The sequence below is a fragment of the Hippopotamus amphibius genome, chromosome 9 (genome assembly GCF_030028045.1).
Source record: "Hippopotamus amphibius kiboko isolate mHipAmp2 chromosome 9, mHipAmp2.hap2, whole genome shotgun sequence".
NCBI classification, from domain to species: Eukaryota; Metazoa; Chordata; class Mammalia; order Artiodactyla; family Hippopotamidae; genus Hippopotamus; species Hippopotamus amphibius.
The window spans coordinates 114,687,166-114,708,763 of record NC_080194.1 but is presented as its reverse complement, the minus strand read 5'-3'; the positions used below and the strand labels follow the sequence as shown (position 1 = coordinate 114,708,763).

Sequence of the window (21,598 nt, the reverse complement as noted above, 5' to 3'; positions counted from 1 at the left end):
GCATGATTCTGTACCTACACCACCTTCTTTTTGTGATAACCACAGAGATGGGTTGGCAGTGACCCAATCAGAGCCTCCCTCCCTCTGGTCACAGTGACTGGTGCAGGGATTGCCAGGTTACTCAAGATGAGCCATCCTTGATCCCAGACTGGCACCACAGATTAGCTTGTGATTCAGTCCAAGCCAATGAAAATAATTCCCTGGGGTTTTTCTGGCTGGAGTCCATGGGATCTTTTCCTTTGCACTGTGACTGCAGAGCTAGTGAGTTGGGAGTTCGGGGTCTCCAGATTCTGCACAGAGAAAGCCCAACTGCAGCAGGAGAGAATTCCTTTCTGAGCTTTGCCCAGCTGCTGCAGTACATTCCCAGATTTGCTAAGCTTGCTTGGTTTGGTTTTCTATGATTGCAACTGGAATAATATTATTAGTAACAGGCCCTGGGTGAAAAATTTGTTTAGCTTATTTCTAGGATATGAGAGGTTGTTAGTTGGCAGTGTCAGTTTTATCTTTTTGCCTCCATAACAAGTCCCTGATGGGTGTCTATCCATCAGTCAGGATTCTGTCTGCATCCATATCTACCGCTATGTCTACATCCACATCCCTATGCAAATCTGTATCTGTATTAGTTCAAATACAGGTTCAGCTGCATGTAACAGGAACTCAAGTTGATAGTGGCTTAAATAAGAGTGATTTTTTTCTTACGTGATTGGCAGTGTCCAGGGCTGAGTGGTGCCCCACAAAGACACCCGGAGAACCCCGGCTCCTTCCATCTTGCTGCTCTACCTTCCCCAGGCTATTTCCCTGGTCTGCGTTGTCCGAGATGGCCACCACCATGCCCACATTCCAGGGATAAGGAGAAAGAAAGAGGGCAGAATGAGAGGTTATATGCCCTCCCTTTATTTTATTATTATTATTTTTTAGTAGCTTTAAACAAATATTTTATCATGATCATGGCCTCTGTGACAGAGGGCAGGCGTTTGGGCAGGACACAACAGGGATGGTTTGTTTCTGCTCCATGGTGTCTGAAACTTGAGCTGGGGAGTTTTTGGTTTGTTTTTTTTTTTGGCCACGGCATGTGGCTTGGGGGATCTCAGTTCCCCGATCAGGGATTGAACCCCGGCCACGGCAGTGAAAGTGCCGAATCCTAACCACTGGACCACCAGGGAACTCCCAGAGCTGGGGAGATTTGAAGGCTGGGGGTGATTTAACAGCTGAGGGCTGGAATCATCTGATGGCTCGATCACCTGCAAGTCTGGCACCTGGGACAGGGTGACTCAAAAACAGGACAGCTGACTAGAGAACGTACACATGATTTCTCTGTGCAGGTGGGCTTCCCCACAGCATGGCCGCCTCAGCATTTTTAGAGCTCTTGCCTGGCAGGACTCCCAGCAGAAGTGTTCCAGTCTTCTTTTATTTAAAACTTAAAAGATTTTAAAAGTATAAAGCACCTCCCTGTAAAGGTATAACTCTGGGAAGTGGTCTGTTAGCTGGGCTGCCCAGAATTACACTGTGGTTCTGATATGAGGAAGAGGGGCTGGATGCAAGCTGGGAAACAGTTAGTGACTGTCATTTGCCCTGTAGCCAATGTTGGAGCCTCACCCTTGTCTTCTCAGCTCTACACACTGACACGTTCTTACTGCAAACACTGGCAACCAGCAGCTTGAAGGCTTACTTTTTTTTAAAAGAAATTTTATTGTGATACAGTTAACATATAATAAACTGCATATATTTAGAGTGTACAATTTGGTATCCCAATCTCCCAATTCATTCCCGCCCAACCCTCCCCACTTTCCTCACTTGGTGTCCATATGTTTGTTCTCTACATCTGTGTCTCTATTTCTGCCTTGCAAACCGGTTGATTTGCACCATTTTTCTATATTCCACATATATGTGTTAATATACGATATTTGTTTTTCTCCTCCGGACTCACTGAAGGCTTATTTTTGGCTGCAGGTACACATAGCTGGGCAGCTGAAGTGCCCGTGGAAGCAGCCCTCTACTAACAACAGATGGGGTCCTAGCGAGGAAATACCCCAGCTTCCTTGTTCCTCATCTGGGACAATTTGGAGAACTTAACTGGATTAAGTTCCAGTTGCCACAGCAGTAACCTGCTCCTTAGAGCTCCTTATTGCCTTCCTGCCCTGCCCTGCCTCACTCCCCAACTCACCTGCAAGTGTTTCCCAGGATCACCTCCCAAATCCATCACATGCAGTTGAATCCTTGTCGTAGAAATGGTTTCTGGGGGAACCCAACCAAGACACCCATTCTGACTCAAAGACCAATAATGTGATCAATGGCTGGGTGAGATGATAGTCCACCAGGGAGACTAATTTGAGGAAGAGACTTAGAAAATTCTAAGACATTATTATTATCTGCTTGAATGAGAGCCCTATTTGGTCCAGTGCCCGAAACAAACCAAGATGAGTCTTGAAAGCAGGATAATCATATCCCATCTCTGTTGCCTGTAACTGAGGGCACTGTTTATTAGTTTTTCCTTTATTTTCAGCCATTGCTTTTGAAATAAATCCACTGTATCAGGGTTACAGAGGGAAAAGGGGGTTCCAAGTTTCAGCCACATGTGTATACAACCCAGCTCCCCTGCCACGACCCTCTAGATGTTTAATTCCTCTATGGCAAGTTCTCAGTGTAGTGCCTGCTGCCTTTCCTTGACTGGAGTCCTCAGCAGACACTTGGTCCAGCAAAGGAGCCCTGCAATGTTGAGCCTCAAAAGGAAATGGATGAGGAGGGATGTGCCTGAGAGAAATTTGAAAAGATTTAAATAAATGGAGAGCTAGTTCATGGGCATGGATTGGAAGACACAATGTATATATTCTTTTAACTGAGGGAGCTTTATTTATTTATTTATTTGGTTTTTTGTCTGCATTGGATCTTTGTTGCTGTGCGTGGGCTTTAGTTGTGGCGAGCGGGGGCTACTCTTCATTGCAATGCGCAGGCTTCTCACTGTGGTGGCTTCTCTTGTTGTGCAGCATGGGCTCTAGGCTTGCAGGCTTCAGTAGTTGTGGCTCCTGGGCTCTAGAGTGCAGGCTCAGTAGTTGTGGTGCAGGAGCTTAGTTGCTCCGTGGCATGTAGGATCATCCCGGACCAGGGATGGAACCCATGTCTCTTGCGTTAGCAGGCGGATTCTTAATCACTGCGCCACCCGGGAAGCCCCAAGACACAATGTTTTTAAGATGGCACATCTCCCCCAATTGATCTGTAGAGTCAACACAACCCTTGTCAAAATCCCAGCAGATATTTTTGCAGAAATTAACAAGCTAATCCTAAAATTTATACAGAAATCCAAAGGACCCAGAATAGGCAAAACAATTCTGAAAAAGCGGAATAAAGTTGGATGACTTTCAGTTCCCAATTTCAAAACTTACTACAAAACTACTGTAATCAAGACAGTGTGGTATTGGCACATAGACAGACATAAAGCAGTGGAACCGAGTAGAGTCCAGAAATAAACCCATATATTTATAGTCAATTAATTTCCAAAATAGGTGTCAAGGTAATGACAGGGGTAAAGGATAATCTTTTTAATATACTCTGCTGGGACAATTGAATAACCACATGCAAAAAGATAAATTTAATCATAATCTCACACTGTACACAAACATTAACTCAAAATGAACCGTAGTACTAAACATAAGAACTAAAACAGGGACTTCCCTGGTGGTACAGAGGTTAAGGGTCTGCCTCCATTGCAGGGGACACAGGTCCGATCCCTGATTGGGCAACTGGGATCCCGCATGCCGCGGGGCAACTAAGCCTGCAAGCCACAACTAGAGAGCCCATGTGCTGCAACTACTGAGCCCGCACACCACAACTAGAGAGGAGCTTGCGCACTGCAGCAAAAGATCCTGCATGCCACAACGAAGATCCCGCGTGCCACAACTAAGACCCAATACAGCCAAGTAAATAAGTAAATAAATACTTAGGGAAAAAAAGAGGAATGTTTAAAAATGGGAAAAAAAAGAACTAAAACAATGAAACTTTTAGTGGAAAACATAAAGAAAATTTTTGTTACCTTGAGCTAGGCACAGTGTTCTTAGGTATGGCACCAAAAGTGCAATCCACAAAAGAAAAAACTTGGTGAATTGGCACTTTAATAAACTTTAAAATGTAGACAGTTTCAAGGATCAGTCTCTCCACTGAAGCAAGCATTAAACTGTCAGAATCATTTTTTTTCCCCTGGAATCAAATCAAAACTGTAAAGCAACCAGGGGACTGCTTGATGAAGAAAGAGACTCTTCATATTTGCTAAGAATGTGTTGTGGCATTTTTGCTTATCTGTTTACCATTTCCTATTCCCCAGCTCAGTTCTGCATTTTTGATGTAATTTGCTGTAACAAGAAAGAGCAATACAGACTTCGTTCTCAAAGAATTGTGTTGTACCTTTTGATCTGTCTGGTAGCTTCTTGAAGGACTGCCTCAGGTATTTGACTTTGTTTTGCCCCCTTGAAACTCTTTCAAGACTGGAGCTGCTTCCTAGGCAGTGTCTGTTGAAATAATTTAAAGTCATATACTGCCCAACCAGGGGAAGAGGTGATAGGGACTTCTTAGATGGTGCAGTGGTTAAGAATCTGCCTGCCAATGCAGGAAACACAGGTTCGATCCCCGCCCCAGGAAGATCCCACATGCCGCGGAGCAACTAAGCCCCATGCACCACAACTATTGAGCCTGTGCTCTAGAGCCTGTGAGCCACAACTATTGAGCCCATGTGCCACAACTACTGAAGCCCATGCACCTAGAGCTCGTGCTCAGCAACAAGAGAGGCCACTGCAACGAGGAGCCCGTGCACCACAATGAAGAGTAGCCCCTGCTCACCGCAACTAGAGAAAGCCCATGTGCAGTGATGAAGACCCAACACAGCCAATGAAATTAATTAATTAATTAATTTTAAAAAAAAGAGGTGATGGACAGGGCAGGCAGCAGACAGACCAAAAAGCCTGGGAAGGAGGAGGCTGAAAAGGAAAATACAAAGATTTGAAAGGCTTCCATATATACTAGGGAACCCGGAGAGCAATGCATATGCCCAGGGCTGAATGCTTGCACAAAAAAGATCTGAGAGGACCCTAGGTGTGCACCTCTGGCTGATCTTTGGGTTCTTCACAAGCAGGAGAAAAGCTGAGGTGAAAGCTAACATGCAGTTGTAGTAGCCAGTAGCCTGGCTAAGCCTTGAAGAAGTGTCCCAGCTCAGAGCCGGTCTTTAACGATTGAGAAAGTATTTTTGGTCCTGTTGTGCCTTATTCATTTCGGCTCCAGGTATTTAAGGAAATCTCTATCAGATCACTGGCAGACTACTGAGATAATGGAACAGAGACTTCAGTGAACATACAACAACAAGGAATACAGTATTTGCAAAAATAGATCGGAAAAGTCACTAAACAAATGACGGCTGTAGCCAAAACAAACAACAAAAGCAAACCCCATTGGGACAGAGGGTCAGAGGAGCATCTAACTTCCAGAGTTATCACAACACAATATCCAACATGTCCACTTTTCAACATAACAGTAAGACATAAAAGACACAGGAACGCATGGCCCATTCGCAAGGAAAAAATAAACAAAAAAAGAAATTGACAGAAACGGTCCCTGAGAAAGTCCAAACATTGGACTTACTAGATAAAGATTTTAAATCTGGTGTCTTTAATATGCACAAAATGCTAAAGGGAACCACAGATGAAGAACTAAGGGAAACCAGAATGATCTATGGACAAATAGAGAATATTAATAACAAGATAGAAATTATAAAAAGGAACCAAATAGAAATCCTGGAGCCAAAAAGTAAATACTGAAATGAGAAATTTACCAGAGGGGTTCAACATCAGATTTGAAGCAGGCAGAACAAAGAATCAGTGACTTGAAGATAGGCAAATTGAAATTATCCAGTTTGAGGTGCATGAAGAAAAATAAAGTGAAGAAAAATGAACAGAGCCTAACAGACTTGTGGAACCCATTAAGTATCCCAATATATGTATTATAAGAGTCCTAGAAGGAGAGGAGAGAAAGGGTCAGAAAGAATATTTGAATGGCCTCCATCATTTGTTACTACAAGTCAGTAACCTAACTGTGCACCTTAAGGAACTAGAAAAAGAAGAGCAAATTCAACCCAAAGCTGGCAGAGGAAGGAAATAAAAAAGATTAAAGTGCAGACAAATGAAACAAAGTATAGAAAAACAGTCAACAGGATCAACAAAACCAAGAGCTGTTTCTTTGAAAAGATCAACAAAACTGACACACCTTTAGCTGAACTAAGCAAAAAAGAGAAGATGCAACAGACTAAAATTAGAAATGGAAATGAGGCCATTATTACCGATCTTACAGAATTAAAAATGATTGTAAGAGAATAAACAATTGTATGTCAAAAATTAGGTAACCTAATTATCCATTCAGAAATGGAAAGATTCCTAAAAAGACATAAATTACCAAAACTGACACACACACAAAAAAAATAGAAAATCTAAACAGATATACAAGAAAGAGTTGAGTCAGTAGTCAAAAACCTCCTAACCAAGAAAAGTCCAGAGCCAGAAATGCTTCACTGATACATTTTACCAAACATTTAAGGAAGAATTAACATCAATCCTTCTCAAGCTCTTCCACAAAACAGAAGAGGAGGAAATACTTCCTAAGTCATTCTATAATACCAAAGCCAGATAAAAACAGCAGAAGAAAAGAAAACTACATTATGTGCCAATATCTTTTATGAATATAGATGTAAAATCCTCAACAAAATACCAGCAAACTGAATCCTACAGCATGTTAAGAGGATTAGGCACCATGACCAAGTAGGGTTTTCCCAGGAATTCAAGGGTGGTTCAACATAAAATTAATCAATGTAGTACACCACATTAATACAGTGAAGGAAAAGCCCACAGGATCATCTCAACTGATACAAAAAAAAAGTACTTGATAAAATTCAATACCCTTTCATGACAAAAACACTTAGCAAACTAGGAATCGAATGGAAATCCCTTAATATCGTAAAGGCCATATGTGAAAAACCCACAGTTAACATCACGCATAATGAGTGATAGACTAAAAGCTTTCCCCCTAAGATCAGAAGCAAGGATGTCTGCTGTCACCACTGCTATTGAAAGTTGTACTGAAAGTTTTTGCCAGAGCAATTCAGTAAGAAAAAGAGATAAAAAGAAACTGGAAAGGAAGAGGTAAAATACCTCTATTTGTAGATGACATAATACTATATCTAGAAAATCCTTAAGAATTTATGAAGAAATTATTAGAGCTAATAAACAAATTAAGCAAAATGGCAGGGTGCAAGATTAACATAAAAGTTAGCTGTGTTTCTATACACTAACAATGAATAATCCAAAAAGGAAATCAAGAAAACAATTCCATATATAATAGTATCAAAAATAATAGTGTACTTAGGAATAGATTTAATGAAGGAGGTGAAAGACTTACACACTGGAAACTACAAAACATGGCTGGAAGAAATAAAAGATCTAAGTAAATGAAAAAGCATCCCATGTTCATGCAATGGAAGAATTAACATTGTTAAGATGGCACTTTTCCTCAAAACAACCTCCAGATTCAGTGCCATCCCTGTCAAAATCCCAATAGCCTTTTGTTCTTTCAGAAATGGAAAAGTTGATCCTAAAATTCATATGAAAGTGCATGGACCCAGAATAGCCAAAACAATCTTTAAAAAGAGCAGCAAACCTGGACGGCTCCAACTCCCAATTTCAGAACTTACTACAAATCTGCAGTAATCAAAGCAGTATGATACTGGTATAAGGAGAGAAATAGAGATCAATGGAATTGAATCAAGAGTCTGGAAATAAATCCATGCATGTATGGACAGTGATTTTTTTTAATTTATTTGTTTCTTTATTTATTGGCTGTGTTGGGTCTTCATTGTTGAGCTCAGGCTTTCTCTGGTTGCACCGAGCAGGGGCTACTCTTCCTTGCAGTGCTCAGGCTTCTCATTGCGGTGGCTTCTCTTGTTGTGGAGCACGGGCTCTAGGTGCATGGGCTTCAGTAGTTGTGGCACACAGCCTTTGTTGCTCTGTGGCACCTGGGATCTTCCCGGACCAGGGATCGGATGTGTATCCCCTGCATTGGCAGGAGGATTCTTAACCACTGCGTCACCAGGGAAGTCCCTGGACAGTGATTTTTGACAAGGATGCTAAGATGATTCAATGGGGAAAAATAGTCTCTTCAACAAGCAGGTGCTGGGACAACTGGATATCTACATACAAAAGAATGAAGTTGGACCCTTACCTCACACCATATACAAAAATTAATAGAAAATGGATTAGAGACTTAAATATAAGAGCTAACAAACTAAAACTCTTAGAGGAAGCTATAAGGATAAATCTTCATGTCCTTAGATTTGATGATAGATTCTTGACACCAAAAGCATGGGCAATGAAAGAAAAAAGAGATAAATTGTACTTCATCAACATTAAAAACTATAAGAAGGTGAAAAGGTGACCACAGAAGGAGAGAAAAATATTTGCAAATCATATATCTGATAAGGGTCTAGTATACAGAATATATAAAGAGCTCTTACGACTCAACAACAAAATGACAAACAATCTGTCTTAGTCTGTTTGTGCTGCTGTAACAAAATCCAGTAGACTAGGTGGCTTATAAACAACAGAATTTACTTCTCACATCTCTGGAGACTGGGAAGTCCAACATCAAGGTACCAGCAGATTTGACAGGGCCCACTTCCTTGTTTATAGACTGTTGTGTCCTCTCATGGCAGAAGGAGCAACTTATCTTCCTAGTGTCTTATTTATCAGGGCACTATTCCCACTCATGATGGCTCTGCCCTCATGACATAATCATCTCTCAGAGGCCCCACCTTCTAATACCATTACATTTGAGGGGTAGAATTTCCACATATGATTTTGCGGGGGAACAGACAGCCTATAGCACAACCCAATCTAAAAATGGGCAAAGGACTTAAATAGACATTTCTCCGAAGCAGGTGTATAAATGACTACCAAGCACACGAAAAGATGTTCAACATCATTAACCATTAGGGAAATGCAAAGCAAAACCACAATGAGGTACCACTTTATACCCACTAAGATGGCTATAGTTAAAAAAAATTAAAGGAAAATAGTAAGTGTTGGTAAGGATGTGAAGAAATTAGAAATTTTACATCAGTGGTAATGTAACATGGTGCAGCTGCTGTGGAAAACCGTTTGTCACCTCTTCAATAAGTTAAACATAGAATTAGCATATGACCCAGTAATCCACTCCTGGGTATGTACCCACAAGATTTGAAGTGCATGTCTGCATATAGATTTGCATGGAAATGTTCATAGCAGTATTACTCATAATAAAGATGAAGTGAACACAATCCAACTTCCACCAGCCAATGAATGGATAGACCACATGTGGCATATCCATGCCATGGAGTATTATTCGCTGATAAAAGTGAACGCGGTACATGCTACAACACAGAAGAAACTCACACACATTATGCGAAGTAAAAGAAACCAGGCACAAAAGACCACATGCATGATTCAATTTATAAGGAACACTCAGAAAAGAAAAAGGAAAATCAGTAGAGACAGAAAGGAGACTACTAGGGCTGGGAGTGGGAATGGGGTTGACTGCAAACAGCACCAAGGGACTTCTTTGGAAATGTTCAGATAATTGGATGGTGGTGATGGCTGCAAAACTCAGTAAACTTACTACAAATCATTGGCTGGTACACTTAAATGGCTGAATGTTACGCTATGAAAATTATACCTCAATAAAACTGCTAAAATAAAAATAAAAAAGAGGAAATGGGTTGAAGGAGGGGTTGTCTCAATTATTTTTTTCCCCAGTAGGCCCCTTGGCTGAAATGCAAATTTAACCACTTCCTCCCCATTGACCAGCTTTAAATACTCAAGGGTGTTGGGAGGGTGTTGAGAGATCTTATTTCACCCTCTTCTGAGACCTCCGGGGCCACGCTCATGAGACAGGCACTGACCCAGAGGGGACCCTTCCCTCAACACAGATCTATTTCTGAGGGGACTCAGGTTCACCCCAAAAGACAGACATGGCGGTTGTTAACTTTCCACCTCCAAAAGCATCAACTTTTTAAACACAGAGTGTTAAGTGGCCCCTGCTGCGTCTCCCCCACTCCCTAAGTCATGGCGGGAACACTCTTTTGACAGTGTAAGTTGGATGAAGCCCGTCCTCTGATGAAACCTCAGACGATTTCCAATTTCCCTTGGAGCTAAATCTACCTTCTTCACCCCATCCGGCAAGGTCCCGGGTGGTGTGCAGGATGTGGGACTTCCGTGACTCTGCCTCCTAGCATCCTTTTGCTTGCTCACTCTATTCCCCACACTGTTCCCAACTTCCTGGAGCAAGCCACGTTCCTTCCTACCTCAGTGCCTTTGCACCTACAGGTCCTTCTGCCTAAAAGCTTCCCCTATGGCTGGGGAATTTCTTACCATCCAGGGTGTCCCCTCTGTGTCACTACCTAGACCTCTCATCAGTTTTCTATGACAGTATAATTTGCATTTAGTTTGTCCATGACTTCTTTTTGTCTGTCTCTCCCCACCAGAATACAGGCTCCATGAGGGCTGCCACTCTTGGGTAGTTCTGGAGAGTATTCCCAGTCCTTAGCCAAGGGCATGCTCAGTGTTGGCAGGTAGAAGGCCAGAAGGAGAGAATGGATGGTTGGGTGGGTGGGGAGAGGAATGGCTGAGTGGGTAAGTGGGTGAATGAGTGAGTGGAGAAAAGAAGGGGAGGGAGCAAGGCAGACAGTTGGGAGGGAGGGCAGGAGGAGGGACTGAATATCTCTGGGTTAACATACATCCAGAAGCAGTGTAGTGTGTGATCAAGAATGTAAACTCCAGACTTCCCTGGTGGCGCAGTGGTTAAGAATCTGCCTGCCAATGCAGGGGACACAGGTTCGATGCCTGATCTGGGAAGATTCCACATGCTGCAGAGCAACTAAGTCTGTGCGCCACAACTACTGAACCTGTGCTCTAGAGCCTGTGAGCCAGAACTACTGAAGCCCAGGCACCTAGAGCCTGTGCTCCGTAACAAGAGAAGCCAGCTCAGTGAAAAGTCTGCGCACAGCAACGAAGAGTAGTCCTCACCTGCCACAACTAGAGAAAGCTTGCCCGCAGCAAAGATCCAATGCAGCCAAAAAAAAAAGAAAGTAAGCTCAGGAGGCCAAACGGCTGAGTTCAAATCCCAACCCCACCAGCACTGTGTGACCTTGGACAAGTCACTTAACCTCCCTGAGCTTTGGTTTCCTTATCTGTAAAATAAGGATGACACCGGTGATGGTAAGAATAATTACCTTCTCACGTTATTCTGAGGTTTGAGTGAGGTGATACATCTTTAAAGCCCTTAAAACCCTGGCACAGAATCAGCTTTCAGCAAATATTAGCTCTTTTAAAAACAATTTTTTTAAGTACTCCTCTTGATCTTTCATCCACCATATCAGAAAACTCACCCTGAAGATCAAGAGAAAGACAAAGAAAAGCTGGCTTCCTCTCAAGATATGTACTCCAGAGAATATAATATACTTCGGTTGTAAGGAAGAGAATCTCTTTAGGGCAAACATCTTTTGAATCGGCCACAGGGGAATTTGCACCAAGTTCCTCAAAAATAGCTAGAAAAAAAAAAAATAGAATAAATAACAAGATGCTTTCTCTTTTTCTCTGGAGTGGTCATGTGGCTTAACTGCAAATTGTTTCCCAAAAATGAGTCAGCTGGGGAGAGACGGCATGTGTGTTTGAGCCAACCTGTGTCATCAAAACAGCACAAAACCATCCTGGTAACATTTCGAGGATGAAATGTTTGGGCCCGTTTTCCACAGCCTGGTGCAGGCTTAGGAATCTGATACACCCAGGTTCAAATCCCAGCTATGACACTTCTTCGCTGGTGTGACATGTCACCCCTCTGAGCCTTGGTTTATCCCAGTGTAAAATAAATACACATAATCTTATTTATTTGCCTCACAGGGTTTGTGGAATAAATGAGATCACCTGGTGCCTAAAAAATGCATGATACTAATGGTAGTAGTTGTGATAGCACCGGCTCTCTTGCTCTTCTTTCGAGGCTGCTGGGTGTGAACTTGAACTTTGTCCCCAGGTTTCATAAATGTCTGCCAGAGACATCTGACCCTCTCATAGGACAAAGATTCTCTTGAGAATTTCTCTTCTCTGTTTTCTTCTTGAGTTCCCATGTGTTAATGGCTAATGGCTAGGTCTCCCCATTTGACAGATGGGCAAAGCAAGGCATTCAGAGGGGCGATGTGATATGCCCAAAGGATTTCAAGGGCACGGAGACAGCACCCTGCTCTCTGCAGCACTGCAGCAGGAAGCCGGATTCAAAGGAAACGAGGGCAGAGAGTCTGGGAGGGGGTCCAGAACTCAGATCCCTGCTGGGCCAGGCAGGTAGTGCGCATGAGTGAAGCCGGCCAGTGTGCACTCCAGAAGAGGGGCCTCCGCCTTTCCATGAGACCTTGGGCAGGTCTCTTGGGCTCCCACGTTTCTCTCTGAGCTGAGACCCCCGGAGACCTCCCAGGTCTTGCTATGCCATCTCCGCACCTTCGGAACCTCAGTTTCCACATCTGTGAGAAGTCGCGGCTCACCGCCCCCCTGCCCGCCTTAAAGGTCAAGACTGTGAGGCCTGTGGAGGTGATGTCACCCGTCCACAGGAGGCAGATGTCACCCTCGTGGCCCCAGATGTCTTCCTAGCAGGCGACCTTTGGTGAGCAGTGGGCCTTGTCCTGGAGCCGGGCCCCCTCCCACCTCTTTCTCACACCCTGGGGGAGGAGCCGGCTGCTCTGTGGGCGGGGCCTGGGGAGCGGCTCACCACATCCTCCCCTTCCCCCCCCACCCTACGCACGCGGTGGGGCTGGGATGGCAGGCACCGCCTCTGGCGGGACGCACTGGCTTCTCTCTGCCGAAGGGCTCAGAGTCCCACTGTCTGCCTGCTTCTCCCTGAGTGTGACTGACAGCCACAAGGCTGTCTGTCTGCCTGCCTGCCTGCCTGCCTGCCTGTCTGCCTGGCTGGCTGGCTGGCTGGCTGTCTGCCTCGTTGGCTGTCTGTCTGTCTGCCCGGCTGGCTAGCTACCTCTTTGCTTGACTTCTCCCGGGTGTCTGCCTGCCGGTCTGCTGTCTGTCTATCCCCAGTGCAGCTGACTGGTCCCTGCCCCACAACCTCTGTCTTCTGTCGTGTGTGACCTCTTCGGGATGTGATTGATGGTTGCCTTTGCCTCTGCGTGGCCCGCCTGCCCGGAGGCCAGCTGGCATCCGTCTGGGTGACAGGTTGTGTGCCGACTGGTCGGGCACGCGGGGCGGGTTGCAACCTCCCACCGCAGTCCCCTGCCTGTTCTCCCAGACCCCCATCCCCCACGCCGAGCCCAGCTGCCACCCCCTGGGAGCCCACTGGATTGCGCGGAGCACAGAGAGAATGGATTTCTGAGAAAGAAGTAGAACAGCAGGTAACTCACCTCTAGCCACCGCTTTGGGGGTGGGGGAGGGGTTCTTTGCCCTGGAGGATGTGCGGGGGTCCACCTGGGGACAGTGAGGCCAGCAGAAGTTGGGCTGGAATCTCTTGTTAAGCCCAGCTCAGGATGACTGGAGTGCCTTTCTGTGGGTCTGCAGGGGGCCCCAGGGACTTGGAGGCAGAGGCATGGCTGAGGTGACCCCGTGAGCTTGTGGAAACCAGCCTCCAAAAGGCAGAGGCTGGGGAGGGAAAGCTGGTTCCAGACTGAACATGATGTGACAGTCGCCATGATTCTGGGCAGCTGAGCCGGACAGGGGTGGGCACGAGTGTGTCAGGGTCCACGTGGGGAAGTGGGGAGGCATCCCCGCTTTGTACCAGGTTCTGTGTTTTATCTCCTTTATTTCACCTCAATCCTTTAAGATGGGTTGGTGTGCGCATTTCACAGATAAAAACTGAGGCTCTGAGAGGTAGAGTGATTTTCCCAAGGTGACTCAACCCGTACGTAGCAGGGTGGGCAGGTGACTCAGAGGCTGGTCCTGCCCTCAACATACTGTCTCCGCATCTTTCTCATGAAAACACAGGGGATGGCCGATGGTGAGAGGCACATCGGTTCTTTGTGTGCGGAGGAGAGGGGAGTGAGGAGACGCGGGGAGGCTAAGCCTTGAAGGATGGGTTGAATTCTGACTTGGGGAAGAAAGGGGAATGGAAGGAACAGGCAGACAGGCTCCTGTCAGAGGAGAGGGTAAGTAAACGCCTGGAGGGGAACTTAGGACGCAGAGGACCCAGGGCAAGGGGGGCATTAAAAAGTCAGGGGCTCCTCCCTGGGAGGACGTCTGTTTTCCCCTGGGGGAACATGCGGGGGTTTTAGAAGCACATGGTAGAGTGGGGAAAACCTGGCGGGTTCAAAATCCAGCCATGTGGCTTCCTGGCTGGGTGAAGTTGGGCAAGTTTCTCTGCTTCTTCTAGCCTCGTGGAGCCTCGGTTTTCTCGTCTGTGAAATGGGGAGAATGGCAGCTCTGTCCTCGTAGGGCTGGTTGTGAGGATTTGAGGGAATGAAAATATAAAAGTTGTCAGCTGGGGGCCTGCCCAGGAAGGGAATTGGCATCGTGGGGAGGCTGGAGCCCATGGGGAAGAAAGGCCAGTTTCCAACAGCCATGGAAGGTGCAGGGACATACTCGGGAACCCAGGGGGCTGTAGTCCTGCCTCCCTCAGCCCCCTGGGTTCTGGTCCTCCAGGGCCTGGTGCTCAGCATGCTACAGGCGCCTGAAGCTCTCCCATCATCCTCACAACACCAGGTGAGGCTGGTGGCCTCATTCAGCCCCATTTCACAGATGAGGAGACTGACGTTCAGTGTGGAGAAGTTTGCCCCACATCAGCTGTGACTAAGATGCAGAGCTGGGTTTGTGACAACCTGCTGGACAGGATAACAAAAAAGCAAGAGTCATAGTCCTGGGGCACCTTCTGAGAAGGCGCATTGGATCAGGGGGCCAGTCAGACCCCAGAGGAGGAGCCCTGATAACCTGTTCCCTGTGGTGGGTTCAGCAGAAGGCCTGGCCCTGCTTGCCTCACACCAGGCGGGGAGTCTGGATCCTTACAGCCCCACAGTGGAGGAAACTAAAAGCCCTTGTGTTAGGAGGTGGCCAAAACCCGCGACCAGGAGAGGCAGGTGAGCAAGACGAAGGATGCACCCCAGGTGCTGCACATTGAGGAAGAGAAGGGGGTTGGAGGTGGGGATTGGAGCCCAAAGGGGCTTATGGGCAGAGAGAGGGGGCTTGCTGGAGGAGGGGGCCAGTCCAAGAGAAGATGGAACAAGTAAAGCAGGCCACCAGAAGCTTTGGGAGGGGCCGGCTTCTCCGCAGCATCAGGACCGCTCTGGGGCCTGAAAAATAAATGAATGAAAGAAAGGAATAAAGGGCATCCTCCCTCCCAACGAGGTGAGCCAGTGCCTTCAGAACCGTGGCAGCCCAGAATGATGGCTTGGCTTCTCCACACAGCTGGGAAGTCTCCCCAGTCAGCCAGGGTCCCTGGATCTGGCTCACCCACACACTACGGATTGTGATTTGGGGCTTTGGAAATGGTCAAACCTGGGTTCAAGTCCCAGCTCCATCACTTAGTACCTGTGTGACCTGGAGTAAGTCACTTAACCTCTCTGAACCTTTGGTTTCCTTATCTGTTATATGGAAATAAGAACACCTATCTTGGTTTGCTATGAGGTTTCATTCAACGTGTATTTATTGAGCACTGTCCTAGGTCCTGGGGATTTGGTGGTGTGCAGACGCTGTGTGCCATTTTGAGGGGAAAGAGCTTAGCAGCAGCTCACGAGAAATAGTAGCTACTACATTTTACTTTATTTTTTTTTTTTGGCACACGGGCTTAGTTGCTCCATGGCATGTGGGATCTTCCTGGAGCTGGGATCGAACCCATGACCTCTGCATTGGCAGGCGGATTCTTAACCACTGCGCCACCTAGGAAGCCCTACATTTTACTTTAAATATCACTGGTAATAATTGTCTGGTTATTATCCAGGACACTTGGTATAGCTTCTGGCATATACCCAGCCCTCAATAAATGATAGTTCTTATGACAGTTCTACTCTCCCCTTTCTCAGATAGGGAAACTGAGGCTCTGAGAGGGGTGGAGCTTTTCTAGGGTCACCCAGGGAGTCATGTACAAGCAGAGGGAAGAAAGCTGTGAAGTGAAGGGAGCAAGCACTTCCTCAAGGAGGAGCGGTCTTCCCCCGCATCACAGCCCCTTCCCCAGCCGCTTTTCCCTTCCCTGGCCTCCACTGCACCCCAGCCTGGACGGGCAGGGGAAGAGGGGAGCTGGGAGGAGCCCCACCCCCAGTTCATGGCTCACAGGTGCCACCGCCCCCACTCCTTGCCCTGGCGCCTGGCCAAAGGGACTTTTTACGACAGCTCAAATGAGACCTCTGAGTAAACTTGGAACCTCTGAAACAACCTGAGAATATTCCCCGGGGTGTGGGCAGGGGCCCCTCTGAGGGCCCCCCGATGGCCAGGACACCTGCAAAAGAGCCCCAGCCTGCTGGTCCTCACAGCCCCCCGGAAGGATCTGGCCACTCAAATTGTCCCGAAGCCAAGGCGGGGGGGGCGGTGCAAATGCTCCAGGCTGGCTCCCTGCTTGGTCTCTCCTCCCTGTGTGACCCTGGGCAAGGCTCTGGGCCTCTCTGGGCCTCTATTTCCTCATCTGCCAAGAGGGCTTGATGATGTAGCCTGGGACAAGGGCTTGCACACGTTCTCCAGTATGAATCAGTGACCCCAGTCTACTTTGGCCAGGGCCAGCACAGACTGGTGGGGGCTTGCTGGGCAAGGATGGGGTAAAGGGTAGGTTGCCAGCCCGCCCCCTCCCCCCACCTCGTGACCTCAAGCAGCCATGGTTCAAAGCATCCTTTTCTCTCTGTCTTACAACCAGCTCCTCCCGGTCGGGTGGGGGAAATGGGGCTGAGGTGAGGTGTGGCTGCAGGAGCTGAGGGAGGTGGCACAGTCTGGTTGCCTAGCACAGTGGTGCGCAAATAGAGATGGCACAGGCAGGGAGAGCTTGCTGGGAGTGGGGCATGCATCTCAGCTGGGAGAGGTTGCACAGGCTGGAGAAGTTGCAGTAGGGAAAGGCTGGTCAGGCTTGGAGAGGCTGCATGGACAGGGATTCACAGCCCGGCTGGGAGAGAGACAGACTAAGAGATTCCACAGGCTCAGAGGTGGCACAGGCTGGCAGGCCTTTCCCTTCATGTTCAGCTTCTACTGACTAAGCTGCCATCCCAGGGTCTTGGCACACCTGTCAGACACCTGCAACCCACCCTTTGCCACCACCCCCTCCCCCCAAATATGTAAAAAACAACTCACATTACTCACACATCTACAGTGTGTCCAGCACCCTCAGGCAGGCCAGGGCCACTGCCCCCATTCTACAGATGAGGAAACCGAGGTCCAGAGAAAAGAAGAGCCTAAGGTCCCACTGTGAGTTAGAGGCAGAGCCTCCTTTCTGATCCAGGGCCACCAGGCTGGTTCTTCCCCAGCCTGAGAACTCCTCTTAGGTAAGAACTTGCTGCGTGACCCTGGGCAACCCACCTTCCCTCTATGACAATTTCTTGCTACTAATCTGATGACAATGGTCATGGTCACTCAGACCCTGGGAGCTGAGGGTGTTGCCCTGGATGGGGGGAAGTTCCTGGGGACAGTGATGAAGTTGATGGATAAACCAAGACCTCTTGGGGGCCACCATGGGGACTGCTCCTTGTAGGACTGGACACAGCAATTTGAAGCCTCTGTTACTCATTCACCATTCTTCAGCTCCTTGTTAAGTATCTGTTATATTCCATGCCCCGTTCTCCACACTAGGGATGCCGCGTGAACAAAATAGGGATGCCGTGTGAACAAAATAGGTAAATTTCCCAACCTCTAGGAGCCTATGCCTCAGGACGGAGAGAAGTCATAAAAACAAAACCAGGAACATTTACTAAACTAATCCCAATATTACAGTTGCCAAGAAGGAGACAGACAAAGGGATGTGTGGCCCAGAGAACTGCTGGGGAGACCCATTTCAGACAGAGTGGATTGCCTCTTTGAGGGGGCAACATTGTAGCTGAAACCTGAGGATAAGAAAGCAAAGAAGCAGGGGGAAGAGTGTTCCAAGCAGAAGGAGTGGCATGTGCAAAGGCCCTGAGGTGGGGAGAAGAAGTTGGAGCTTTGACGCTTTTATCCTTATCAAGTGCATAAAGATTCTCAATGCACTGAATTTAAGAAAGAGGAGTCAAAAAGTGTAAGATTTACCTTGGGAGTGTACAGTCTGCATGGATTTCAACATTGAGGGTAAACTTCAAAATCCATTATGATAGAAAGCATTTTCTTGCATTTAGTCACTCATGTAATGAATGCTTTGAGCACCTACATGTGTCAGGTGCTGGTTAGCCACTGCCATTCAGCAGCCACCAAGAAACACGTGGTTCCCGCTTTGAAATTGCTCAGAATGTTGCCAAAAACACCATGAGCGAGCGGTGTGCTCTGATGGAAGGATGGACCCCAGAGGAAGGAGTGACTCATGCCTTGGAGAGGTCTAAGAATTACAAAGGAGATGACATTTGAACTGGCTTTTGAAGACTGAGTAGGAAGCTGATAGATAGCCAGGGAGAGCAGAGGGTTCCGGTGGCTGAAACAGCATGTGCGAAGGTGTGGAAACCAGATGAATGGGGATGTTGTGAAGATGTCCAGATGTCGGGGATTTGGAGCACCTGGAGTCCGGGATGAAGGCTGGGGGCAGAGAGAATGTTGGGGGGCAGATCCTGACATGTTTTGAATGCTGGGCTAAGGAATTCGGGGCTTTCTCTGAAGGGCAACGGGGAGCCACACAGAGACATAGTTGGAGGGAGGACTGGGCTGGAGGGGCCACAGCTGGAGGCAGGGAGGTCCAGGGAGGAGGCCAGGAGGAAGGCAGGTGGGCAGAAGTCCTTGGAGACCAGGGATAAACTAGGAGCCCTTTCTGCTGTGTTCCCTCTTGGGAAGTCCCTCAGTCTTGACACTTCCCCTTCTGGTGACCTGTTGGCTCTTGTTTCTGGCACCGCTGGGGAGTCCCTCTTCAACCACCTCACATCTTCTTGGTCCCTATGGGAAACAGGCCATTCTCCTTTTATCACACCCCTCACCTTTCACTTTCAAGCCCCAGCCCCCATCTGGGTCACATTGGAGATAATGACCGACTTGAGGATCCGAACAAGTCCCATTCTTGAATCATCAGTGAGGGAAAGAAGATACAGGGGAACCACGAACTTGGGTTCTTTCCAGTTTGGGGAGCTAAATAATGCCGCTGTGAGCACTCCTGTACATGTCTGCTTTGTGTACCTGCACATTTTGCTCTTTGGTGCATAATCTAGAAATGGAATTGTTGGGTGCCTGTTCAGCAGAAGTTTTCCAAAGTGGTTGTACCAATTTACACTCCTAGGAGAAACTTGAATAGAGATTGAGAGCTTTGATTACTTTGTATCCTTTTAGCATTTGGAATTGTTTGGGTTTTTTTTTTCATTTTAGTCATTCTGGGCTGTGTAATGCTGTCATTTTGGGATATAAATTTGCATTTCTTTGATAAGTAATGATTTTAAGCGTTTTTAACATGCTTGGTGCCTGTTTGGATGTCCTCTTTTAGGAAGTATCTGCTTAAGCTTTTTGTCCATTTAAAAAAAAAGTGAGATCTGGGTTATTTATTTACAATTGTTTTATAGGAATTCTCTACATATATGTTATACATAATTATATGCATCATTTTATATATTGTACATTTATATACAATTATTGATATATAAAAATATATAATTACATGAAAGAAACTATATATGGATATAATCCCCTATTTCAGTTTCTTTTGCATTCTCTCTCCCTTTTTTTTTCAGTTTGTCTTTTTGTTGGTGTCTTTTACAGGTGAAAAATTTTCTAAATTCAAAAGGTACTTCCATTGGAGAAAAAAATGAAATTATAGTGTGACCTATTATTGTCCCATTTTTTGAGAACAATAAAACAGACCCCAATTTAATGAAGGTAGTTAATTTCATCAACCCAGCTATCTTCATCAACATTTGGCAATTTATCTGACACCTCCGTATATTGCCTGGTGCATATTTTTATAGATTTTAGGCTTATGTATAAGGTAATTGTGCAAGTATTTATTTCCCTCTTGATAAGCAATCTGGGAAGATACCAGGACACAAGAGGCATGATTTGTTTACCACATACTCTACTTCTCCATACTTAAAAAATTTTTTTAAATAAGGAAAATAGTACATCAATTTTGCAGTGCGGCTTATGACTTCTTAAAATGAAACAAAGTTGTCTCTTCTCAAAATAGAAGTCAAAATGCGCATTTGAAGGTTGATATTGAATCACATCTCTGTTGATTTCTACAAAGTTCCTTGATGTAATTTTCTACTTTCTAAAGGTAAATTTATCAGAATCATACATTGTTATTTAAAATTAATATCCTCTCTGTACATCATGTCGTTCAGCTGCTTATCCAACATCTAAAACAAAAATGAAACCCATTGAATCAAAAAAAAATTAATCTCCTCTCTATAATTGATAGTTTATTTTATGATTTTAAATTCTCCCTAGTTTCAGTGATGGTGATATAAAGTTCAAAGTGAGTATTTTCATAAGCTGTGTCATTGTTACTAGAGAAATGCATTGTATTCAAGTTTCAGGATATTTTAGTTTCTGCAGCATTACTCAGTCTATAAAATTGCTGAAAGCATGTGTGTGTGTATTTTTGACATACTTTTTGAACAAAAAGACATAGGTAAAGCTAGAATAAAATGCAATACTCAATGTTGGTGTAACATTATAATTTCTGGAGTGATAGGCTGTTCATGAAATTGAACTACACTGAACAAGACCCTCTGGGCTTATGCATTGCAAGTACATACATTAAAAAAACCTTTTTTTTTTGCTTCTTCTTTGTTGTTGTTTTTGCTCAGTAATGCACCATATAATTTTTTCTTTTTACCTTTTGACGCCCTGCACATATTTCACTCACCTCCCACCCCTTTCTTCTGGCAGCCATCAACTTGTTCTCTGTATCTATCAACTTATTTATCATTATTGTTATTTTTGGATTCTACATGTAAGAGATCATACAGTGCTTATCTTTCTCTGTCTGACTTATTTCACGTAGCATAATACCCTCGGGGTTCATCCATGTTGTCGCAAATGGCAAGATTTCATTATATTCATGGCTGAATAGTGTTGCATTGTATGCATAGATCACATCTTCTTCATCCATTCATCTATTGAAGGACACTTGGGTTGTTTCCATATCTTGGTTATTGTAAATAATGCTGTAATGAACATAGTGGTACAATTATCTTTTTGAGATAGTGACTTCATTTCCTTTGGGTATATACCCAGAAGTGGAATTGCTGGATCATGTTGTAGTTCTATGTTTAATTTTTTGAGGAATCTCCATACTGTTTTCCATAGTGGCTGCACTGAATACATTGCCACCAACAGTGCATAAGTGGTCCCTTTTCTTCATATCATCACCAACACTTGTTACTTCTTGTCTTTTTGATTATTAGCCATTCTAACAGGTGTCAGGTGAAATCTCACTGTGGTTTTGATTTGCATTTCCCTGGTGATTAATGATGTTGAGGCTT

At 45.6% G+C, this 21,598-nt stretch overlaps 1 protein-coding gene across 1 annotated transcript in view; it reads left to right on the top strand.

Annotated features, from left to right (window-relative positions):
• Nucleotides 1-12,895: 12,895 nt before the first annotated feature.
• The window catches only part of IL21R (interleukin 21 receptor), a 34,178-nt gene continuing 25,475 nt past the window's right edge, over nucleotides 12,896-21,598 (top strand). The window contains exon 1 of the mRNA XM_057749693.1: nucleotides 12,896-13,444. The gene's annotated coding sequence lies outside the window, so the exon portion shown is untranslated. The remainder of the gene's footprint in view (nucleotides 13,445-21,598) is intronic.